The sequence below is a fragment of the Salminus brasiliensis genome, chromosome 6, assembly GCF_030463535.1.
Source record: "Salminus brasiliensis chromosome 6, fSalBra1.hap2, whole genome shotgun sequence".
NCBI lineage: Eukaryota > Metazoa > Chordata > Actinopteri > Characiformes > Bryconidae > Salminus > Salminus brasiliensis.
Window position 1 is genome coordinate 35,848,077 of NC_132883.1, and position 21,452 is coordinate 35,869,528.

The following is a 21,452-nucleotide window of genomic DNA, read 5'->3' on the forward strand; positions in this document are numbered from 1 at the left end:
TCATATAGAGAAAGGAAACAGAAAAGTGGGGTCAGAGGGACTGAAATTAACAGTCTACAGACACAGACATCTAATCCTGACAAATAAATAGAACAAATACACAAGGAAATGAATTAAATAAATGACTCACAGTATTGTTTGGGGGGATGTGCTGGACGCCAGTCAGTCCAGTAGAGTCAGGGCACCTGCAAAGAAACAGAAAAAGAGTGGAGAGGCACTGCAAAAGTTTTAAAACACAAAATGGACAAATTCAACTACAAATAACACTGAATTACAGAAAATAAATAGAAAAGAACCTCACCTTATTTAATAAAACACACAAACACAACCTATATTACAACATACTAGAGAATTTATTAATTAATAAATATACTTATATTAATTAAACATTAATAATAACCATACAAAAAAATCCTCAGATTTTTTCAAATTAATATATTAAAACTATATTAAATAGGGGGAAGTCTTAGAGTGGGGGTTAAATGAGCTGTAAATGAATTTGAAATAATTAATAGAAGTATAATAGAATTAATAGGGAAGGTAGGGAGGGGTTAAAGAAAATAAAAGAAAATGATGACTTATTCCAAAGCCTCCAGGCTGTCCAGGAGCTGGTTGACGTGGCTCCCGACCAACTCCCAAACGGCTGCGGCCACAGATACAGGGTCCTCGTACACAGACTCCTCCAGAGCAAAGATGGCCCCCAGGAAGCGCATCAGTGCGTTCTGAAAGCAATCAGAAGAAGAGGCTGTTGTCAAAGGAGGCAAACAAAACCCTTAAATCTACACCATGTCTGCTCTGAATGTCTGGAGGAGAAGCTGTGAGGTTCTCTCTTCTGTTTTGTAAAGAATTCTGAGGGTTACCTGGACCAGGAGCTGGTACTGCTGAGCCCCAGCACTGCTCTGCTCGGTGGTAGCAGAGAAAGAGGAAATCATGGCCATGAGATGATCCAGAAATCCCCCAGCCATCTGCAACAGTGTGAGAAATGGTACAGATGTGAGAAAGGCTGCTTAGTTCTGTGTAGGCTCTAATATCTAGAACACAACACACGCAAGAACTGAAAACGTCTCTTACCGGACAGATCGGAGGTCTCCCTCCAGCCTGAAGACCAAGGATCACCACCTCATAGACGATGTCTATAAAGTTGAAGTGCTGAATCTGAGAGTAGGAGGAAACACCAGGGTCAGAAGAACCATCCATTTTTCTACGAGGTACAAAGGTTTTCACTCAAGCCTGGTTAATGAAACTCACCCCAATCTGCGCCAGCTCCTCTTCAATTCCTTGATGGCAAGAAGGATCCTGAGCCAACGCAAGCAGTCGGTCGTACGCCAGCAGGAAGACGACCAGATTCTGCAGGATGAACAGAGAGATGTTTAAAATCACATTCATTCATTTTCATCACAGTGTTTTAAGTGTTTCGTGTTCATGTAGTTACCCTGTCGTTGAGATCGGCCAGGTCACTGAGAACTGCCTTGCCGGCCTCACAGACGTACTCTCTGCGCTCCGCGTCGCTCAGCAGGAACTACAGGAATGAAGAACGGGATGTTAGAGAAGGAAGAACACAAGACACAACTGAAGACCTTGAGATGTGAAAAAGTACTTTCATGGGTTGCCACTTACAGTGAAGGCCAGACGCAGGGCATTCCGCTTTGGGGAGGTTCCTGATCCCCTGAATAGTTGAGAAGGCACTGTGGGAAAAAGAGCAAATCTCCCATTTCAGAATCAACACAAACACCTCAATTCTGTTTACAGTGTACAGAACTTAAGCGGCTGTGACACTTACTGCAAAGCGGGCACCTCCCTCGCTGCAGCGTTGCCTCCAGTCGCCTGTAAGACCAAATATTCCACTTTATTTAATGCTGAACAGAATTGGAAACGGTACGACGACGCCTCATAACACTAGTGTGATTAGTTTTACCTCAGGAGCTGGTCCGGGCTGAGGCCAGTCAGAAGAGCTGGACTCCTGCTGAGGCTCTGGCTGGCAGGTGGTGTCCTCAGGCCATGAGTTGGCAAAGGAGGTCCACCCTGATACGTGTGGAGCACCTGTAAAACAAACAACACACACTCTATACATCACATCTCAAGCTGGGGAGAAGTGTAGCGTGTTGGCTTTCTGAGGTACGTTCTACAAGAACATGCAGATCAGTTCTGACTAGAACGTGCTAAAGTTACCTGAAAGTCTCCAGATGATTTGGGGGTGGAGCGCTTGGTGAAGCGGCCGGACACTACACGGTGCAGGTGACCTTCGATGCGCTACAAAGACACAGGGCATTACCCTGTGAGTCAAAGGCCATGAGGAAGCTAGACTTAGGAGAACGTGGCTGAGACGTCTTACCTCAGCAAAGGTCACCTGTGCTGCCGATGCGAACCAGATGGGGGCCTGAAAGAGAGAGGTTAGAGGGTTCATATGAATCACGTGAAGAATAATTAATTACATATAAAAAATAATAGAGTAACAGAAACAACTAGAAGTGGAAGAGTTTATCTACCTCCTCAGAAGGTAGAAGAAGGTTGAAGAAGTCGTTGGTGAGGATCCACCACGACTGGGTCACGTCCCCCCGCATCAGGAGCACGTGGTGTCGGCGCACACAGATCTTCTGCAGAATAAAAAAACACACGCAAGTAAGACGCAAAGCTCCAGATACGAGTAACTATACCAAAGGATTCCTCACCTGCTGGTGTGGGTTGAGCCACAGTCTGTAGGAGAAGTGCTAACTCTACCACATAGGAACCATACAGACACGAGTAACCGTACTAAATGAGGGTTCTTCCCCACAGGAGGAAGTGCATACCTGGTTGTCCCGGATGTACCACCGCCGGTAGGAGAACCTAAGGGTCCAGATGGAACTGAGCACATCCTTGGGGCAATGATCCAGGATCAGCTGCTCCAGAAAGCGCCTGGGACACTGCAATGAGACACGGCAGAAAGACTGCAATGATCTGCATCCTATTAAATCATCTCTGCAGTATAAAGTATCTAGAACCTCCCAAATTCCAGTTAAAGCAACTGCATCATTTCTCTTACCCGGTACGGAATCACAGATCCAAACGGAGGGCTGAGGGTAAGCTGTCCGTCCTCCGCAGTGATGACCAGATGAATCGCTGGGTCTGAAAAAGAGAAACAGTGAAGACACCCCTCCTATCTTGAATACAGGACAGTGTGAGTCACATCCTCCATCTTGTAAACCTAGCTAACCTAGCTAAGTACCCTAGCTAACTTAGCTAGCTAGCTTCAGACAGACCTCTGTTTCGCTGCTTAGCTTCTCCAACACTCAAATACACAAACACAGCTAGTGAGCACATTTTTACATGAGTCTATCTTTCGGCTTTAACGCTTTAAAGAGCTCTAGCTACCTTCTGCTGCGGTCTGGACAGCGGCATTGACGGTCCTCGGTGTCCGCTGTCGATCTCGGGACCTGCGGGCAGAGAGGACATAATAAGCTCCGGCAGTGGCAGCTGCGACCCCAGCTGCGAACAGGAGGGGGCGCAAACGGAGCTCCACCGCCGGGGGGCAAAGAGCGAAGACGCTGCGCATCGTGGAAACAGCTGAAGTCGCTCTTCTAGAAGGAGATGGAGGGTCCTCGTTGAAGGAGGTGGAGGGTCCTCGTCGAAGGAGGTAGAGGAGTCCTCGTTAAAGGAGATGGAGGGGTCCTCGTTAAAGCAGGTGGAGGGGTCCTCGTCGAAGGAGGTGGAAGGGTCCTCGTTAAAGGAGGTGGAGGGGTCCTCGTTGAAGCAGGTGGAGGGGTCCTCGTTAAAGGAGGTGGAGAGGTCCTAGTTGAAGGAGGTGGAGGGGTCCTCGTCGAAGTTGTTGAGGTGGTTCTAGAGGAAAAAGAAGGAGTGGAGCTCGTCCAAAATGCAGCTGTTGTAGAGATGTAGTTGCTGCAGAAGAAGCAGGAGTTGGTCTCGTCGAAAAAGCTGAAAAGTTCTCAGAGGAGCAGAAAGAGCAGCTGAGCGCTGTGGGGGTCGGTAAACGACTGAGGCTCAACGTTCGTTCTACCGTTCTAGATTGTGACCTGGGTTCCACCTACGTTCTCTTACAGTTTAAAGGGAAACATGTTCAGTGTCTCCATGGCGACAGAGAGCGAAAATAACAGGGTTATCTAGAAAGGAGTTCAGGGACTAGTGAGGTTCTCCATTTACACTGAGGACTGAGTTCCCCACCCTCAGGTTCTGCACACAGTAGCGCTAAGAACCACGTTTGTCCCCAAGAAGTAGCTAGAAGTACCTCTATATCTGTTCTAGATCTGTTTCTGAGAAGCAAGACAGCTTTTTTTGTGATCAAGAATTTTTATTTCACAAAACAACCAACAACAAGGGTATGGGGGCAACAGACGACTCCAAGCGAAGTCCAGGAGTAGTTCAGTTTTGTAGGATTGCCTTTTTAGCTGCAGTAAATCCAGTAAATGTCAGACCCTCAGTATCGTGCTCTCCCCCAGGGGGGTTGCGAGCTGCCTCCCACAGGCCCAAATAAGGACTTCTGTTCTATTTCCGTTCATGTGTGTCGATTCAGAGACTCGGTTCGTGTTCGTTTACGTTCATGTGTGTTTGGTTCAGTTCGTTTGTGTTCACGTGTGTTTCGGTTTTGATTGTTTTTGTTCCTTGTTTAAGTCATGCGTTTCATCTGAGGCTGGCGGTACTTAAGGAGCCTGGACGTCTTAGTCCGAGGCCAAATTGCATGTTTGGAACCGAGAGGCAGCTCGAGAGGTGTGTTAGGACCAGCTTCTGTTCGACTTCCTTGTTCGTAAGCAGGCCATCCGGCCATCCAAGGACTCAGCGAGGCTCGCTCACTCTCAGCCAAGATAGACCCATGACTCTCATTCCAGCTAGGCGACCCACGCTCACACAGTAGTACCACGTTTGGTCGGCCTAGCCGTTTTTGGTTCTGCAGCTGGTCTCCTAGCTCTCTTCCCTTCATTTAGAAGTAGTCTCAGCGCCGGTCTAGCGCGTCTTTAGTTCACCCCTGGTTGCCCCAGGCTCTGCCTGCAGGTTTTCGTTAGAGTCCCCCAGTCTTAGGTGTGTTTGTTTTCGCCCTCTGGTTTTTCAAGTTTGTGTCGTGTTCATCTGTATGCCTTTGTGTTCATCCCTCTGTGTCTGGCCTAACCCGCCATGACAGTAAACAGTAGTTTATTCTGTATGACCTTTAACCCTATATTGGAGTTGTCATTCCGGAGACTCAAACATGGGTCATAATTTCACTCAATTTCCAGTAAATCAGACAACACTGAATTGATCTATTTCCAGAGTTTTCCCAGAACATATTTAAAATGGACCAGCAGCAGTGTTGGTACATATATGACAATGATTGGTAGTTTGGAGCTTCATTTTAAATCTTCTATATTGTGTCAGGTATGCTCTGTGAATGACCTTAAAATCAGTAAGTTGATGTGTTACATTTTTGGAAGGCCTGTTAAGATCAGACCAAGTAGTTCCCCATTCTGGAGTATGATTTAAGGCAGCAAGCTCTCTGTTCCATGATGCAGCAACTGAAAGAGGTTTCATAGTAGCTTCAATCAACTTGCGGTAGATCCTGGATACACATCCTTTGGAGGGCATATATGGTTGGATCCGATCCAGCTATGGGAAAGCACCATGGAAGCCCATAGGTTTTTAACCCTGAAATGCTCTATAAAACATCAAATTCCTTCATTACAGATTGAATGGAGACATCCACGCTGTCTAAACACAGAAGAATGTCATCAGCGTAAAGCGAAATAAAGTTGCTGTGATCTTGAATTGTGATAGGAAATATTGAGGATTGTTGAACAGCTTGTGCTAAAGGTTCTAAAGACAGACAAAATCAATGGGGGGAGATTGGACACCCTTGTCTAGTCCCACGCTCTAGCTGAAATGCAGGGGACATTAGATTGTTGGTTAATACTGATGCTGCAGGAGAATGATACAGTGTTCGCAGCACTGAAATAAACGTTGTACCCAAACCCAAAATGTTCAGGGACTGCTCACATATAACTCCACTCAGCCTATCAAAGGCTTTCTCCACGTCCAAAGAGAGAACTGCACAAGAGCTAGGAAATGTAGGTGCAGCGTCCAAAATCTGAAATAATCTCCGGATATTATCTGAGGCAGGACGGCCATTTATGAACCCAGTTTGGTCTTCCCTTATTAAAGCAGGTTCCACAGTTTCCAACAGCAAAGAGAGAACCTTAGCAAATAATTTGACGTCGCTACAAATAAGAGAAACAGGCCTGTAGCTTGAACATTGTAACAGGTCTTTTCCTTTCCAGGAATCCAGTATAAGAGGTCCCACTAAATCCCAAAGTTCCACATACAAATCAGGTGGGGAGCCATCCAGACCCAAAGCAAGAGAGCTGTGTGGAGAAACTGCTCACTCAGGTGAAAATCTCCAATGAACAGTTTTTGTTGTGGTTTTAAATCACTTTAGCATGCTTCCAATAATGAGCTTCAGCCTAAAAGACAAATTCAGTGGAGATGCTGGGGATTGAACCCAGGACCTCATACATGCAAAGCATGCGCTCTACCACAAAGCTACATCCCCAACTGGCTGCAGGTTGTTGGCAATGTGCCCATGGGACAAGCCAAAGCTTTAAACTTACAGCAAGGGAAGAGTTAAAATCCTGCATAGTCAGCATTTTAACATAGTAAGCTCGAACATCATATATGATAGGGCATGCAAAAGCTACCAGCAAAGTGACATTGGGCAGAATCTTCCAAGAAAGAAGGCACAGACGGGGGTCGAACCCATGATCTTCGTTTTACAAGACCAACGCCTTGCCACTTGGCCACCATGCCTGCCAGTCAACCCACCTAGTCCCATGACTCTATGCCTCAACTGGTCACCTAACAATTCTTGGCTGACTCAATGAATAAATTCTTGCTAAATGCTCAGTTTGACCTTTTAGCAAAAGTTGGTGTGACCTCTGCTTCAGTACAAGAATTTGCATGTACTCCCATCCTGGGCACCTTGCAACACATGTGGCAGAACTTGTCTAGAACTAAATGTCTGGTTTGTGTTTCTCTGAAGTTGCAAAGAAATACTCTAATAGGTCAGACAATGAAGAAAAATTCCTGATCCACGTAGTCTGAAGTTGCAAAAAACAGCCCAGCAGGTTATAACATGGAGATGCAAGGGTTTGAACCCTGGACCTCATACATGCAAAGCATACTCTCTACCACTGAGCGACATCCCAAACTTGCTGTAGGTTGTCGACAATGTGCCCATGGGACAAGACAACGCTTTAAACTTACAGCGAGGGCAGAGTTAAAATCCTGCATAGTCAGCATTTTAACATAGTAAGCTGGAACATCATATATGATGGGGCATGCAAAAGCTACCAGCAAAGTGACATTGGGCAGAATCTTCCAAGAAAGAAGGCACGGACAGGGGTCGAACCCATGATCTTCGGTTTAGAAGACCGACGCCTTACCACATGGCCACCACGCCAGCTCATCAACTGTGCTAGTCCCATGACTCTATGCCTCAACCGGTCTCCTGACAATTCTTGACTGACTCAATGAATAAAATTCTTGCTAAATGCTCAGTTTGACCTTTTAGCAAACGTTGGTGTGACCTCTGCTTCAGTACAAGAATGTGCATGTACTCCCATCCTGGGCACCGTGCAAGACATGCGGCAGAATTTGTCTAGAACTAAATGTCTGGTTTGTGTTTCTCTGAAGTTGCATGGAAATACTCTAAAAGGTCAGACAGTGAAGAAAAATTCCTGATCCTCGTAGTCTGAAGTTGCAAAAAACAGCCCAGCAGGTTATAACATGGAGATGCAGAGGATTGAACCCTGGACCTCATACATGCAAAGAATGCACTCTACCACTGAGCTACATCCCCTCTGCCAATCTTCCGTTTGAGGAACCCAAGAGCATGAGTAAAAGTAAGACATTCAGTAAAAATGGGGGGGATTTGATTAACATGTAATAAAAGCTCCCATTAAGCTTCTTTTCGCTTGGAAAAGGCACGAACTGGGAACGAACCCGTGATCTTCGGTTTACAAGACAAACGCCTTGCCACTTGGCCATCGCGCCCACATCCTTGTTTTTGAAATGGCATGGAAGCACTGGACAAATGTACCTGTAAAAGCAACAGGAGTTATTTACCTGAGCATAACAGTAAACATCCTTCTGATACTGTCTCAGAAAATGCAAATCAAGCAAGTTCCTCCAGCAACAAATGCCTTTTTAATGAATATTTTTTGTTGTGGTTTTGATTCACTTCAGCATGCTTCTAATAATGAGCTTCAGTCTAAAAGACAAATTCAGTGGAGATGGCGGGGATTGAACCCAGGACCTCATACATGCAAAGCAGGTGCTCTACCACTGAACTACATCCCCTCTGCCAACTTTCAGTTTGAGGAACCCAATAGCATGAGTAAAAGTAAGAAATACAGCAAAGACGGGGAGGATTTGATTAACATGTAATAAAAGCTCCCATTAAGCTTCTTTTTGCTTGGAAAAGGCACGAATGGGGATCGAACCCGTGATCTTCGGTTACCTGAGCATAACAGTAAAAATTCTTCTGATACTGTCTCAGAACATGCAAATCAAGCAAGTTCCTCCAGCTGCAAATGCCTTTTTAATGAACAGTTTTTGTTGTGGTTTTGATTCACTTCAGCATGCTTCCAATAATGAGCTTCAGTCTAAAAGACAAATTCAGTGGAGATGCTGGGGATTGAACCCAGGACCTCATACATGCAAAGCATGCGCTCTACCACTGAGCTAAATCCCCAACTTGCTGTAGGTTGTTGACAATGTGCCCATGGGACAAGCCAATGCTTTAAACTTACAGTGAGGGCAGAGTTAAAATCCTACATAGTCAGCATTTTAACATAGTAAGCTGGAACATCATATATGATGGGGCGTGCAAAAGCTACCAGCAAAGTGACATTGGGCAGAATCTTCCAAAAAAGAAGGCACGGACAGGGGTCGAACCCATGATCTTCGGTTTACGAGACTGACGCCTTACCACACGGCCACCACGCCAGCTCACCAACTGTGCTAGTCCCATGACTAATAGCCTCAACCGGTCTCCTGACAATTCTTGGCTGACTCAATGAATAAAATTCTTGCTAAATGCTCAGTTTTACCTTTTAGCAAACGTTGGTGTGACCTCTGCTTCAGTACAAGAATGTGCATGTACTCTCATCCTGGGCACCTTGCAACACATGCGGCAGAATTTGTCTAGAACTAAATATCTGGTTTGTGTTTCTCTGAAGTTGCAAAGAAATACTCTAATAGGTCAGACAATGGAGAAAAATTCCTGATCCTCGTAGTCTGAAGTTGCAAAAACCTGCCCAGCAGGTTATAACACGGAGATGCAGGGGATTGAACCCTGGACCTCAAACATTCAAAGCATGCGCTTTACCACTGAGCTACCTCCCCTCTGCCAACCTTCTTTTTGAGGAACCCAAGAGCATGAGAAAAAATAAGACATTCAGCAAAGATGGGGAGGATTTGATTGAAATGTAATAAAAGCTCCCATTAAGCTTCTTTTTGCTTGGAAAAGGCACGAACCCGTGATCTTCGGTTTACAAGACCGACGCCTTGCCACTTGGCCATCGCGCCCACAGCCTTGGTTTTGAATTGGCGTGGAAGCACTGGACAAATGTACCTGTAAAAGCAACTGGAGTTAATTACCTGAGCGTAACAGCAAACATTCTTCTGATACTGTCTCAGAACATGCAAATCAAGCAAGTTCCTCCAGCTGCAAATGCCTTTTTAATGAACAGTTTTTGTTGAGGTTTTGATTCACTTCAGCATGCTTCCAATAATGAGCTTCAGTCTAAAAGACAAATTCAGTGGAGATGCTGGGGATTGAACCCAGGACCTCATACATGCAAAGCATGCGCTCTACCACAGAGCTACATCCCCTCTGCCAATCTTCTGTTTCAGGAACCCAAGAGCATGAGTAAAAGTAAGACATACAGCAAAGATGGGGAGGATTTGATTGACATGTAATAAAAGCTCCCATTAAGCTTCTTTTTGCTTGGAAAAGGCACGAACGGGAATCGAACCCGTGATCTTCGGTTACCTGAGCATAACAGTAAACATTCTTCTGTTACTGTCTCAGAACATGCAAATCAAGCAAGTTCCTCCAGCTGCAAATGCCTTTTTAATGAACAGTTTTTGTTGTGGTTTTGATTCATTTCAGCATGCTTCGAATAATGAGCTTCAGACTAAAAGACAAATTCAGTGGAGATGCTGGGGATTGAACCCAGGACCTCATACATGCAAAGCATGCGCTCTACCACTGAGCTACATCCCCAAATTGCTGCAGGTTGTTGACAATGTGCCCATGGGACAAGCCAAAGCTTTAAACTTACAGCGAGGGCAGAGTTAAAATCCTGCATAGTCAGCATTTTTAACATAGTAAGCTGGAACATCATATATGATGGGGAATGCAAAAGCTACCAGCAAAGTGACATTGGGCAGAATCTTCCAAGAAAGAAGGCACGGACTGGGGTCGAACCCATGATCTTCAGTTTACGAGACCGACGACTTACCACTTGGCCACCATGCCAGCTCATCAAATGTTCAAGTCCCATAACTCTGTGCCTCAACCGGTCTCCTGACAATTCTTGGCTGACTCAATGAATAAAATTCTTGCTAAATGCTCAGTTTGAACTTTTAGCAAACGTTGGTGTGACCTCTGCTTCAGTACAACAATGTGCATGTACTCCCATCCTGGGCACCTTGCAACACATGCGGCAGAATTTGTCTAGAACTAAATGTCTGGTTTGTGTTTCTCTGAAGTTGCAAAGAAATACTCTAAAAGGTCAGACAATGAAGAAAAATTCCTGATCCTTGTAGTCTGAAGTTGCAAAAACCTGCCCAGCAGGTTATAACATGGAGATGCAGGGGATTGAACCCTGGACCTCATACATGCAAAGCATGCGCTTTACCACTGAGATACATCCCCACTGCCAATCTTCTGTTACGGAACCAGAGAGCATGAGTAAAAGTAAGACATTCAGCAAAGTTGGGGAGGATTTGATTGACATGTAATAAAAGCTCCCATTAAGTTTCTTTTTGCTTGGAAAAGGAATGAACGGGGATCGAACCAGTGATCTTCGGTTTACAAGACCAACGCCTTGCCACTTGGCCATCACGCCCACAGCCTTGGTTTTTAATTGGCGTGGAAGCACTGGACAAATGTACCTGTAAAACAACAGGAGTTAATTACCTGAGCATAACAGTAAACATTCTTCTGATACTGTCTCAGAACATGCAAATCAAGCAAGTTCCTCCAGCTGCAAATGCCTTTTTAATGAACAGTTTTTGTTGTGGTTTTGATTCACTTCAGCATGCTTCGAATAATGAGCTTCAGTCTAAAAGACAAATTCAGTGGAGATGCTGGGGATTGAACCCAGGACCTCATACATGCAAAGCATGCGCTCTACCACTGAGCTACATCCCCAACTTGCTGCAGGTTGTTGACAATTTGCCCATGGGACAAGCCAAAGCTTTAAACTTACAGCAAGGGCAGAGTTAAAATCCTGCATAGTCAGCATTTTAACATAGTTAGCTGGAACATCATATATGATGGGGCATGCAAAGGCTACCAGCAAAGTGACATTGGGCAGAATCTTCCAAGAAAGAAGGCACGGACGGGGGTCGAACCCACGACTTTCGGTTTACGAGACCGACGACTTACCCCTTGGCCAACATGCCAGCTCATCAACTGTGTTAGTTCCATGACTCTATGCCTCATCCGGTCTCCTGAGAATTCTTGGCTGACTCAATGAATAAAATTCTTGCTAAATGCTCAGTTTGAACTTTTAGCAAACGTTGGTGTGACCTCTGCTTCAGTACAAGAATGTGCATGTACTCCCATCCTGGGCACCTTGCAACACATGCGGCAGAATTTGTCTAGAACTAAATGTCTGGTTTGTGTTTCTCTGAAGTTGCAAAGAAATACTCTAAAAGGTCAGACAATGAAGAAAAATTCCTGATCCTTGTAGTCTGAAGTTGCAAAAACCTGCCCAGCAGGTTATAACATGGAGATGCAGGTGATTGAACCCTGGACCTCATACATGCAAAGCATGCGCTTTACCACTGAGATACATCCCCACTGCCAATCTTCTGTTTACGGAACCAGAGAGCATGAGTAAAAGTAAGACATTCAGCAAAGATGGGGAGGATTTGATTGACATGTAATAAAAGCTCCCATTAAGCTTCTTTTTGCTTGGAAAAGGCATGAACGGGGATCGAACCTGTGATCTTCGGTTTACAAGACCAACGCCTTGCCATTTGGCCATCACGCCCACAGCCTTGGTTTTGAATTGGCGTGGAAGCACTGGACAAATGTACCTGTAAAAGCAACAGGAGTTAATTACCTGAGCATAACAGCAAACATTCTTCTGATACTGTCTCAGAACATGCAAATCAAGCAAGTTCCTCCAGCTGCAAATGCCTTTTTAATGAAAAGTTTTTGTTGAGGTTTTGATTCACTTCAGCATGCTTCGAATAATGAGCTTCAGTCTAAAAGACAAATTCAGTGGAGATGCTGGGGATTGAACCCAGGACCTCATACATGCAAAGCATACGCTCTACCACTGAGCTACATCCCCTCTGCCAATCTTCTGTTTGAGGAACCCAATAGCATGAGTAAAAGTAAGACATACAGCAAAGATGGGGAGGATTTGATTAACATGTAATAAAAGCTCCCATTAAGCTTCTTTTTGCTTGGAAAAGGCACGAACGGGGATTGAACCCGTGATCTTCGGTTAACTGAGCATAACAGTAAACATTCTTCTGATACTGTTTCAGAACATGCAAATCAAGCAAGTTCCTCCAGCTGCAAATGCCTTTTTAATGAACATTTTTTGTTGTGGTTTTGATTCACTTCAGCATGCTTCCAATAATGAGCTTCAGTCTAAAAGACAAATTCAGTGGAGATGCTGGGGATTGAACCCAGGACATCATACATGCAAAGCATGCACTTTACCACTGAGCTACACTCCCAACTTGCAGTAGGTTGTTGACAATGTGCCCATGGGACAAACCAAAGCTTTAAACTTACAGTGAGGGAAGAGTTAAAATCCTGCATAGTCAGCATTTTAACATAGTAAGCTGGAATATCATATATGATGGGGCATGCAAAAGCTACCAGCAAAGTAACATTGGGCAGAATCTTCCAAGAAAGAAGGCACGGACAGGGGTCAAACCCATGATCTTAGGTTTACAAGGCCAACGCCTTACCACTTGGCCAACATGCCAGCTCATCAACTGTGCTAGTACCATGACTCTATGCCTCATCCGGTCTCCTGACAATTCTTGGCTGACTCAATGAATAAAATTCTTGCTAAATGCTCAGTTTGAACTTTTAGCAAACGTTGGTGTGACCTCTGCTTCAGTACAAGAATGTGCATGTACTCCCATCCTGGGCACCTTGCAACACATGCGGCAGAATTTGTCTAGAACTAAATGTCTGGTTTGTGTTTCTCTGAAGTTGCAAAGAAATACTCTAATAGGTCAGACAATGAAGAAAAATTCCTGATCCTCGTAGTCTGAAGTTGCAAAAACCTGCCCAGCAGGTTATAACATGGAGACGCAGGGGATTGAACCCTGGACCTCATACATGCAAAGCATGCGCTCTACCACTGAGCTACATCCCCTCTGCCAATGTTCTGTTTGAGGAACCCAAGAGCATGAGAAAAAAATAAGACATTCAGCAAAGATGGGGAGGATTTGATTGACATGTAATAAAAGCTCCCATTAAGCTTCTTTTTCCTTGGAAAAGGTACGAACGGGGATCGAACCCGTGATTTTCGGTTTACAAGACCGACGCCTTACCACTTGGCCATCACGCCCACAGTCTTGGTTGTGAATTGGCGTGGAAGCACTGGACAAATGTACCTGTAAAAGCAACAGGAGTTAATTACCTGAGCATAACAGTAAACACTCTTCTGATACTGTCTCAGAACATGCAAATCAAGCAAGTTCCTCCAGCTGCAAATGCCTTTTTAATGAACAGTTTTTGTTGTGGTTTTGATTCAGTTCAGCATGCTTCCAATAATGAGCTTCAGTCTAAAAGACAAATTCAGCGGAGATGGTGGGGATTGAACCCAGGACCTCATACATGCAAAGCATGCACTCCACCACTGAGCTACATCCCCAACTTGCTGTAGGTTGTTGACAATGTGCCCATGGGACAAGCCAAAGCTTTAAACTTACAGTGAGGGCAGAGTTAAAATCTTGCATAGTCAGCATTTTAATATAGTAAGCTGGAACATCATATATGATGGGGCATGTAAAAGCTACCAGCAAAGTGACATTGGGCAGAATCTTCCAAGAAAGAAGGCACGGACAGAGGTCGAACCCATGATCTTCGGTTTACGAGACTGACGCCTTACCACACGGCCACCACTCCAGCTCACCAACTGTGCTAGTCCCATGACTAATAGCCTCAACCGGTCTCCTGACAATTCTTGGCTGACTCAATGAATAAAATTCTTGCTAAATGCTCAGTTTGACCTTTTAGCAAACGTTGGTGTGACCTCTGCTTCAGTACAAGAATGTGCATGTACTCTCATCCTGGGCACCTTGCAACACATGCGGCAGAATTTGTCTAGAACTAAATATCTGGTTTGTGTTTCTCTGAAGTTGCAAAGAAATACTCTAATAGGTCAGACAATGGAGAAAAATTCCTGATCCTCGTAGTCTGAAGTTGCAAAAACCAGCCCAGCAGGTTATAACACGGAGATGCAGGGGATTGAACCCTGGACTTCAAACATTCAAAGCATGCGCTTTACCACTGAGCTACATCCCCTCTGCCAATCTTCTTTTTGAGGAACCCAAGAGCATGAGAAAAAATAAGACATTCAGCAAAGATAGGGAGCATTTGATTGACACGTAATAAAAGCTCCCTTTAAGTTTCTATTTGCTTGGAAAAGGCACGAACGGGGATTGAACCCGTGCTCTTTGGTTTAGAAGACCGACTCCTTGCCACTTGGCCATCACGCCCACAGCCTTGGTTTTGAATTGGCGTGGAAGCACTGGACAAATGTACCTGTAAAAGCAACAGGAGTTAATTACCTGAGCATAACAGTAAACACTCCTCTGATACTGTCTCAGAACATGCAAATCAAGCAAGTTCCTACAGCTGCAAATGCCTTTTTAATGAACAGTTATTGTTGTGGTTTTGATTCACTTCAGCATGCTTCCAATAATGAGCTTCAGTCTAAAAGACAAATTCAGTGGAGATTGAACCCAGGACTTCATACATGCAAAGCATGCGCTCTACCACAGAGCTACATCCCCTCTGCCAATCTTCTGTTTGAGGAACCGAAGAGCATGAGTAAAAGTAAGACATACAGCAAAGATGGGGAGGATTTGATTAACATGTAATAAAAGCTCCCATTAAGCTTCTTTTTGCTTGGAAAAAGGCACGAACGGGGATCTAACCCGTGATCTTCGGTTACCTGAGCATAACAGTAAACATTCTTCTGATACTGTCTCAGAACATGCAAATCAAGCAAGTTCCTCCAGCTGCAAATGCCTTTTTAATGAACATTCTTTGTTGTGGTTTTGATTCACTTCAGCATGCTTCCAATAATGAGCTTCAGTCTAAAAGACAAATTCAGTGGAGATGCTGGGGATTGAATCCAGGACCTCATACATGCAAAGCATGCGCTCTACCACTGAGCTACATCCCCAACTTGCTGTAGGTTGTTGACAATGTGCCCATTGGACAAGCCAATGCTTTAAACTTACAGTGAGGGCAGAGTTAAAATCCTGCATAGTCAGCATTTTAACATAGTAAGCTGGAACATCATACATGATGGGGCATGCAAAAGCTACCAGCAAAGTGACATTGGGTAGAATCTTCCAAGAAAGAAGGCACGGACGGGGGTCGAACCCACGATCTTTGGTTTACAAGACCGACGCCTTACCACTTGGCCACCATGCCAGCTCGTCAGCTGTGCTAGTCCCATGACTCTATGCCTCAACCGGTCTCCTGACAATTCTTAGCTGACTCAATGAATAAAATTCTTGCTAAATGCTCAGTTTGAACTTTTAGCAAACGTTGGTGTGACCTCTGCTTCAGTAGAAGAATGTGCATGTACTCCCATCCTGGGCACCTTGCAACACATGTGGCAGAATTTGTCTAGAACTAAATGTCTGGTTTGTGTTTCTCTGAAGTTGCAAAGAAATACTCTAATAGGTCAGACAATGAAGAAAAATTCCTGATCCTCGTAGTCTGAAGTTGCAAAAACCAGCCCAGCAGGTTATAACATGGAGATGGAGGGGATTGAACCCTGGACCTCATACATGCAAAGCATGCGCTTTACCACTGAGATACATCCCCTCTGCCAATCTTCTGTTTAAGGAACCCAAGAGCATGAGTAAAAGTAAGACATTCAGCAAAGATGGGGAGGATTTGATTGAAATGTAATAAAAACTCCCATTAAGCTTCTTTTTGCTTGGAAAAGGCACGAACGGGGATCGAACCCGTGATATTCGGTTTACAAGACCAACGACTTGCCACTTGGCCATCGTGCCCACAGTCTTGGTTTTTAATTGGCGTGGAAGCACTGGACAAATGTACCTGTAAAACAACAGGAGTTAATTACCTGAGCATAACAGTAAACATTCTTCAGATACTGTCTCAGAACATGCAAATCAAGCAAGTTCCTCCAGCTGCAAATGCCTTTTTAATGAACAGTTTTTGTTGTGGTTTTGATTCACTTCAGCATGCTTCCAATAATGAGCTTTAGTCTAAAAGACAAATTCAGTGGAGATGCTGGGGATTGAACCCAGGACCTCATACATGCAAAGCATGTGCTCTACCACTGAGCTACATCCCCAACTTGCTGCAGGCTGTTGACAATGTGCCCATGGGACAAGCCAAAGCTTTAAACTTACAGTGAGGGGAGAGTTAAAATCCTGCATAGTCAGCATTTTAACATAGTAAGCTGGAACATCATATATGATGGGGCACGCAAAGGCTACCAGCAAAGTGACATTGGGCAGAATCTTCCAAGAAAGAAGGCACGGACAGGGGTCGAACCCATGATCTTCGGTTTACAAGACTGACGTCTTACCACTTGGCCACCATGCCAGCTCATCAACTGTGGTAGTCCTATGACTCTATGCCTCAACTGGTCACCTAACAATTCTTGGCTGACTCAATGAATAAAATTCTTGCTAAATGCTCAGTTTGACCTTTTAGCAAACGTTGGTGTGACCTCTGCTTCAGTACAAGAATTTGCATGTACTCCCATCCTGGGCACCTTGCAACACATGTGGCAGAACTTGTCTAGAACTAAATGTCTGGTTTGTGTTTTTCTGAAGTTGCAAAGAAATACTCTAATAGGTCAGACAATGGAGAAAAATTCCTGATCCTCGTAGGCTGAAGTTGCAAAAAACAGCCTAGCAGGTTATAACATGGAGATGCAGGGGATTGAACCCTGGACCTCATACAAGCAAAGCATGCGCTCTACCACTGAGCTACATCCCCAACTTGCTATAGGTTGTCGACAATATGCCCATGGGACAAGCCAAAGCTTTAAACTAACACCTAGGGCAGAGTTAAAATCCTGCATAGTCAGCATTTTAAACATAGTAAGCTGGAACATCATATATGATGGGGCATGCAAAAGCTACCAGCAAAGTGACATTGGGCAGAATCATCCAAGAAAGATGGCACGGACAGGGGGCGAATCCATGATCATCGGTTTACGAGACCGACGCCTTACCACTTGGCCACCATGCCAGCTCATCAAACTAACTAGTCCCATGACTCTATGCCTCAACTGGTCACCTAACAATTCTTGGCTGACTCAATGAATAAAATTCTTGCTAAATGCTCAGTTTGACCTTTTAGCAAACGTTGGTGTGACCTCTGCTTCAGTACAAGAATTTGCATGTACTCCCATCCTGGGCACCTTGCAACACATGTGGCAGAACTTGTCTAGAACTAAATGTCTGGTTTGTGTTTTTCTGAAGTTGCAAAGAAATACTCTAATAGGTCAGACAATGGAGAAAAATTCCTGATCCTCGTAGTCTGAAGTTGCAAAAAACAGCCCAGCAGGTTATAACATGGAGATGCGGGGATTGAACGCTGGACCTCATACATGCAAAGCATGCACTCTACCATTGAGCTACATCCCCTCTGCCAAGCTTCCGTTTGAGGAACCCAAGAGCATGAGTAAAAGTAAGACATTCAGCAAAGATGGGGAGGATTTGATTAACATGTAATAAAAGCTCCCATTAAGCTTCTTTTTGCTTGGAAAAAGGCACGAACGGGGATCGAACCCATGATCTTCGGTTTACAAGACCAACGCCTTGCCACTTGGCCATCGCACCCACAGCCTTGTTTTTGAAATGGCGTGGAAGCACTGGACAAATGTACCTGTAAAAGCAACTGTTAATTAAACAGTTAATTACCTGAGCATAACAGTAAACATTCTTCTGATACTGTCTCAGAACATGCAAATCAAGCAAGTTCCTCCAGCTGCAAATGCCTTTTTAATGAACATTATTTGTTGTGGTTTTCATTCACTTCAGCATGCTTCCAATAATGAGCTTCAGTCTAAAAGACAAATTCAGTGGAGATGCTGGGGATTGAATCCAGGACCTCATACATGCGAAGCATGCGCTCTTCCACTGAGCTACATCCCCAACTCGCTGTAGGTTGTTGGCAAAGTGCCCATGGGACAAGCCAAAGCTTTAAACTTACAGTGAGGGCAGAGTTAAAATCCTGCATAGTCAGCATTTTAAACATAGTAAGCTGGAACATCATATATGATGAGGCATGCAAAAGCTACCAGCAAAGTGACATTGGGAAGCATCTTCCAAGAAAGAAGGCACGAAAAAGGGTCGAACCCATGATGTTCGGTTTACGAGACTGACGCCTTAACACTTGACCACTATATCAGCTTGTCAACACAGCTAGTCCCATGACTCTATGCCTCAACTGGTCACCTAACAATTCTTGGCTGACTCAATGAATAAAATTCTTGCTAAATGCTCAGTTTGAACTTTTAGCAAACGTTGGTGTGACCTCTGCTTCAGTACAGGAATGTGCATGTACTCCCATCCTGGGCACCTTGCAACACATGTGGCAGAATTTGTCTAGAACTAAATGTCTGGTTTCTTTTTCTCTGAAGTTGCAAAGAAATACTCTAATAGGTCAGACAATGGAGAAAAATTCCTGATACTCGTAGACTGAAGTTGCAAAAAACAGCCTAGCAGGTTATAACATGGAGATGCAGGGGATTGAACCCTGGACCTTTGTTGGGTAAGAGTTGGGTAAATAGCTGACCATTCACTACCTTCACTGCAATGAAAGCTTTATAAGGACTTTAAATCTGTCCATGTGGAATAGAAAAAAATACTCTGCCTTTTAAACCTCCTGCAAAACAGCTGTTGTGTCAGAAATGACACGATTCGAACAAGTCACCCTATTTGAGGTCATCATATATGTGTACGTGTGGGCTTGAATCTAAACCTAAGCAAATAAGGTCTAAGAGCTCTAGTCAGTTTATGGCCCAACATCAAAACCCCAGAAATCTTCCTCAACTGGCATGACGATGTACAGCAAGACAACAGCTTCTATCCCCAACTTTCAGGCAGAGCAACACAGTCCAGTAGTTCAGCCCATTTGAGAACAGTGTTGTTGGAAGTGATGAAGCACACGTACATTTTCTACCAGCGCGGTTTCTGTCTCTACCTGTGATGTGGTTACCGTACTGGAACACCTGGTGACTGGAACACACTGTCCTCACTACCTTGTCTAGAAAAATGCGCTGAGATAGAAAGAGCGAAGAGAAAGAAGAGCTGCAGAGAGTTTGTTGAGTAGAAATGACCTTATGCCATACGGGGTCATCCTCTGGACAACTGTTCTCTCGGACACTCCGAACGACTGCGCTCTGTCTCCAGCGGTGTGGCCCAAAAGGAGGTGAGCCTCGATTCTGTTCGGAGGGCAAATGTAGGATGGACGTCCAGCGTCGGCTTTGTGAGCTGAACTACACCATCCATTATTCCCTCCAGACCAAATAGGAGGTAGTCGTTTCGCGTGACTCTGAAAGATCCTCCGCTAATGATCTTTAATTGTCTGCAGTGGCTCGTCAAAAACGGCATCAGTAACTCAGGACTGCTTCGAATAAAGGAACATCCACAACTCGCAGCTTGTCGCTGGTATTATCCGCCAAAGGGATGTTCCACTGATGCCACTCTACAGTGACATGCGGCGAGTGCTACGCTGTGGGCTCTTGCTGAATGAAGCTAGGACAGCCACTGATGTTTCTTCATTAGTGACAGTTTTCATGCGTCCACATTTTGGCAAATCCAACACTGAACCAGTTTCACGAAACTTGGCAAGCAGTTTGCTAACTGTGGGAGATGGGTGGTCTCGTAGGGTGTCTTGCATTGAAATCTGCTGCAATGACCCGGGTACTGTGTTCACCAGACATCAACACAATTTCTATCCGCTCCTCACGTGTTAACCTCTGCGACATGTCAATGGCTGTAAACAAAGAGAAGCTTGTAAATAACTCATGAAAGAATAAAGTTACGTTAAAACCAAGCACACCATTGTTTTTCTTGTGAAATTCTCGATACGTTTGATGTGTCACATGACCCTCTTCCCATTGAAAAAACTAAAGTTGGATCCAAAATGGCCAACTTCAAAATGGCCGCCATTGCCACCACCCATCTCAAATGACTCGTAGGCCCCTTTCATATACCAATGTGCCACAAACACGAAGTTAATATCACCAACCATTCCCATTTTATTTAGGTGTATCCATATAAATGGCCCACCCTGTAGAAGTCCACTTAACACTGAATAAGGGTGAAGGGGAAGGAGCTTAAAAGTATCAGCTATATCGTCCTTAGCCAACAGTGCGCCAAGACCCGTCACCTTAATGAGCCTAATAGCATCATCCACAGAAGCATAGAACAAGGAAAAGGTTTGAGCAGAAAACAGTCATTAACACAAGCAACACAATCAGAATGAGGCGAGAACCAAACGGTTCTTCCATGAATATCTGCAAGTAGCCACGCCTAAGGAAGGAACCTGAAAAGGAGCAAACGGAGGGGACTTAAAAGGGCCAATCAAATGACCTTTATTCACCTCATGGTCGATGAGTGCAGTAACAACGTGAGGTTTAGAGAAAGCAGACTGAAGGTTCCTAGAGACATAGGAAGAGGACAGAGGGTACAGGACCCCGACCCAAAAGCCCAGAGAAAGCCCTGTGAGTGAATAATCAACAAAACAATGATCAGGGTGCACAGAAAGAAAAGAGGAAAGGACAGGAACGGCCACAGGGGTGGAAGACACACAGACTTGAGGAGGGGTCGTTAAAATGATTACACAGAGGATGACCCCCGTGGGAAAGGTATGCCGCCTGTCCAGAGAAGCGCTCACAGATTCAGCACCAGGGGGAGCACCCGGGACGCCACCAAGGCAAACCGGAACAGGTGAGCACTCAATGACAGCCAAAATGGCGGACAAACAGCTCCGT

General features: G+C 44.7%; 13 non-coding genes across 13 annotated transcripts; all 13 read right to left on the bottom strand.

Moving 5' to 3' along the window:
* Window positions 1-9,291: 9,291 nt before the first annotated feature.
* Window positions 9,292-9,363, bottom strand: trnas-uga (transfer RNA serine (anticodon UGA)). Its single transcript has one exon. It is a non-coding gene; the product is annotated as a tRNA-Ser (tRNA).
* An 811-nt stretch (window positions 9,364-10,174) lies between these two features.
* trnaa-ugc (transfer RNA alanine (anticodon UGC)) lies at window positions 10,175-10,246 on the bottom strand. The gene has a single exon. It is a non-coding gene; the product is annotated as a tRNA-Ala (tRNA).
* Window positions 10,247-11,326: 1,080 nt separating this feature from the next.
* On the bottom strand, window positions 11,327-11,398 carry trnaa-ugc (transfer RNA alanine (anticodon UGC)). The gene has a single exon. It is a non-coding gene; the product is annotated as a tRNA-Ala (tRNA).
* A 775-nt stretch (window positions 11,399-12,173) lies between these two features.
* On the bottom strand, window positions 12,174-12,245 carry trnat-ugu (transfer RNA threonine (anticodon UGU)). Its single transcript has one exon. It is a non-coding gene; the product is annotated as a tRNA-Thr (tRNA).
* A 234-nt stretch (window positions 12,246-12,479) lies between these two features.
* trnaa-ugc (transfer RNA alanine (anticodon UGC)) lies at window positions 12,480-12,551 on the bottom strand. The gene has a single exon. It is a non-coding gene; the product is annotated as a tRNA-Ala (tRNA).
* A 975-nt stretch (window positions 12,552-13,526) lies between these two features.
* trnaa-ugc (transfer RNA alanine (anticodon UGC)) lies at window positions 13,527-13,598 on the bottom strand. Its single transcript has one exon. It is a non-coding gene; the product is annotated as a tRNA-Ala (tRNA).
* Window positions 13,599-13,721: 123 nt separating this feature from the next.
* trnat-ugu (transfer RNA threonine (anticodon UGU)) lies at window positions 13,722-13,793 on the bottom strand. Its single transcript has one exon. It is a non-coding gene; the product is annotated as a tRNA-Thr (tRNA).
* An 887-nt stretch (window positions 13,794-14,680) lies between these two features.
* trnas-uga (transfer RNA serine (anticodon UGA)) lies at window positions 14,681-14,752 on the bottom strand. Its single transcript has one exon. It is a non-coding gene; the product is annotated as a tRNA-Ser (tRNA).
* A 1,068-nt stretch (window positions 14,753-15,820) lies between these two features.
* trnat-ugu (transfer RNA threonine (anticodon UGU)) lies at window positions 15,821-15,892 on the bottom strand. Its single transcript has one exon. It is a non-coding gene; the product is annotated as a tRNA-Thr (tRNA).
* A 521-nt stretch (window positions 15,893-16,413) lies between these two features.
* trnat-ugu (transfer RNA threonine (anticodon UGU)) lies at window positions 16,414-16,485 on the bottom strand. The gene has a single exon. It is a non-coding gene; the product is annotated as a tRNA-Thr (tRNA).
* Window positions 16,486-16,718: 233 nt separating this feature from the next.
* Window positions 16,719-16,790, bottom strand: trnaa-ugc (transfer RNA alanine (anticodon UGC)). Its single transcript has one exon. It is a non-coding gene; the product is annotated as a tRNA-Ala (tRNA).
* Window positions 16,791-18,219: 1,429 nt separating this feature from the next.
* Window positions 18,220-18,291, bottom strand: trnat-ugu (transfer RNA threonine (anticodon UGU)). The gene has a single exon. It is a non-coding gene; the product is annotated as a tRNA-Thr (tRNA).
* Window positions 18,292-18,534: 243 nt separating this feature from the next.
* Window positions 18,535-18,606, bottom strand: trnaa-cgc (transfer RNA alanine (anticodon CGC)). The gene has a single exon. It is a non-coding gene; the product is annotated as a tRNA-Ala (tRNA).
* Between the last annotated feature and the right edge of the window lie 2,846 nt (window positions 18,607-21,452).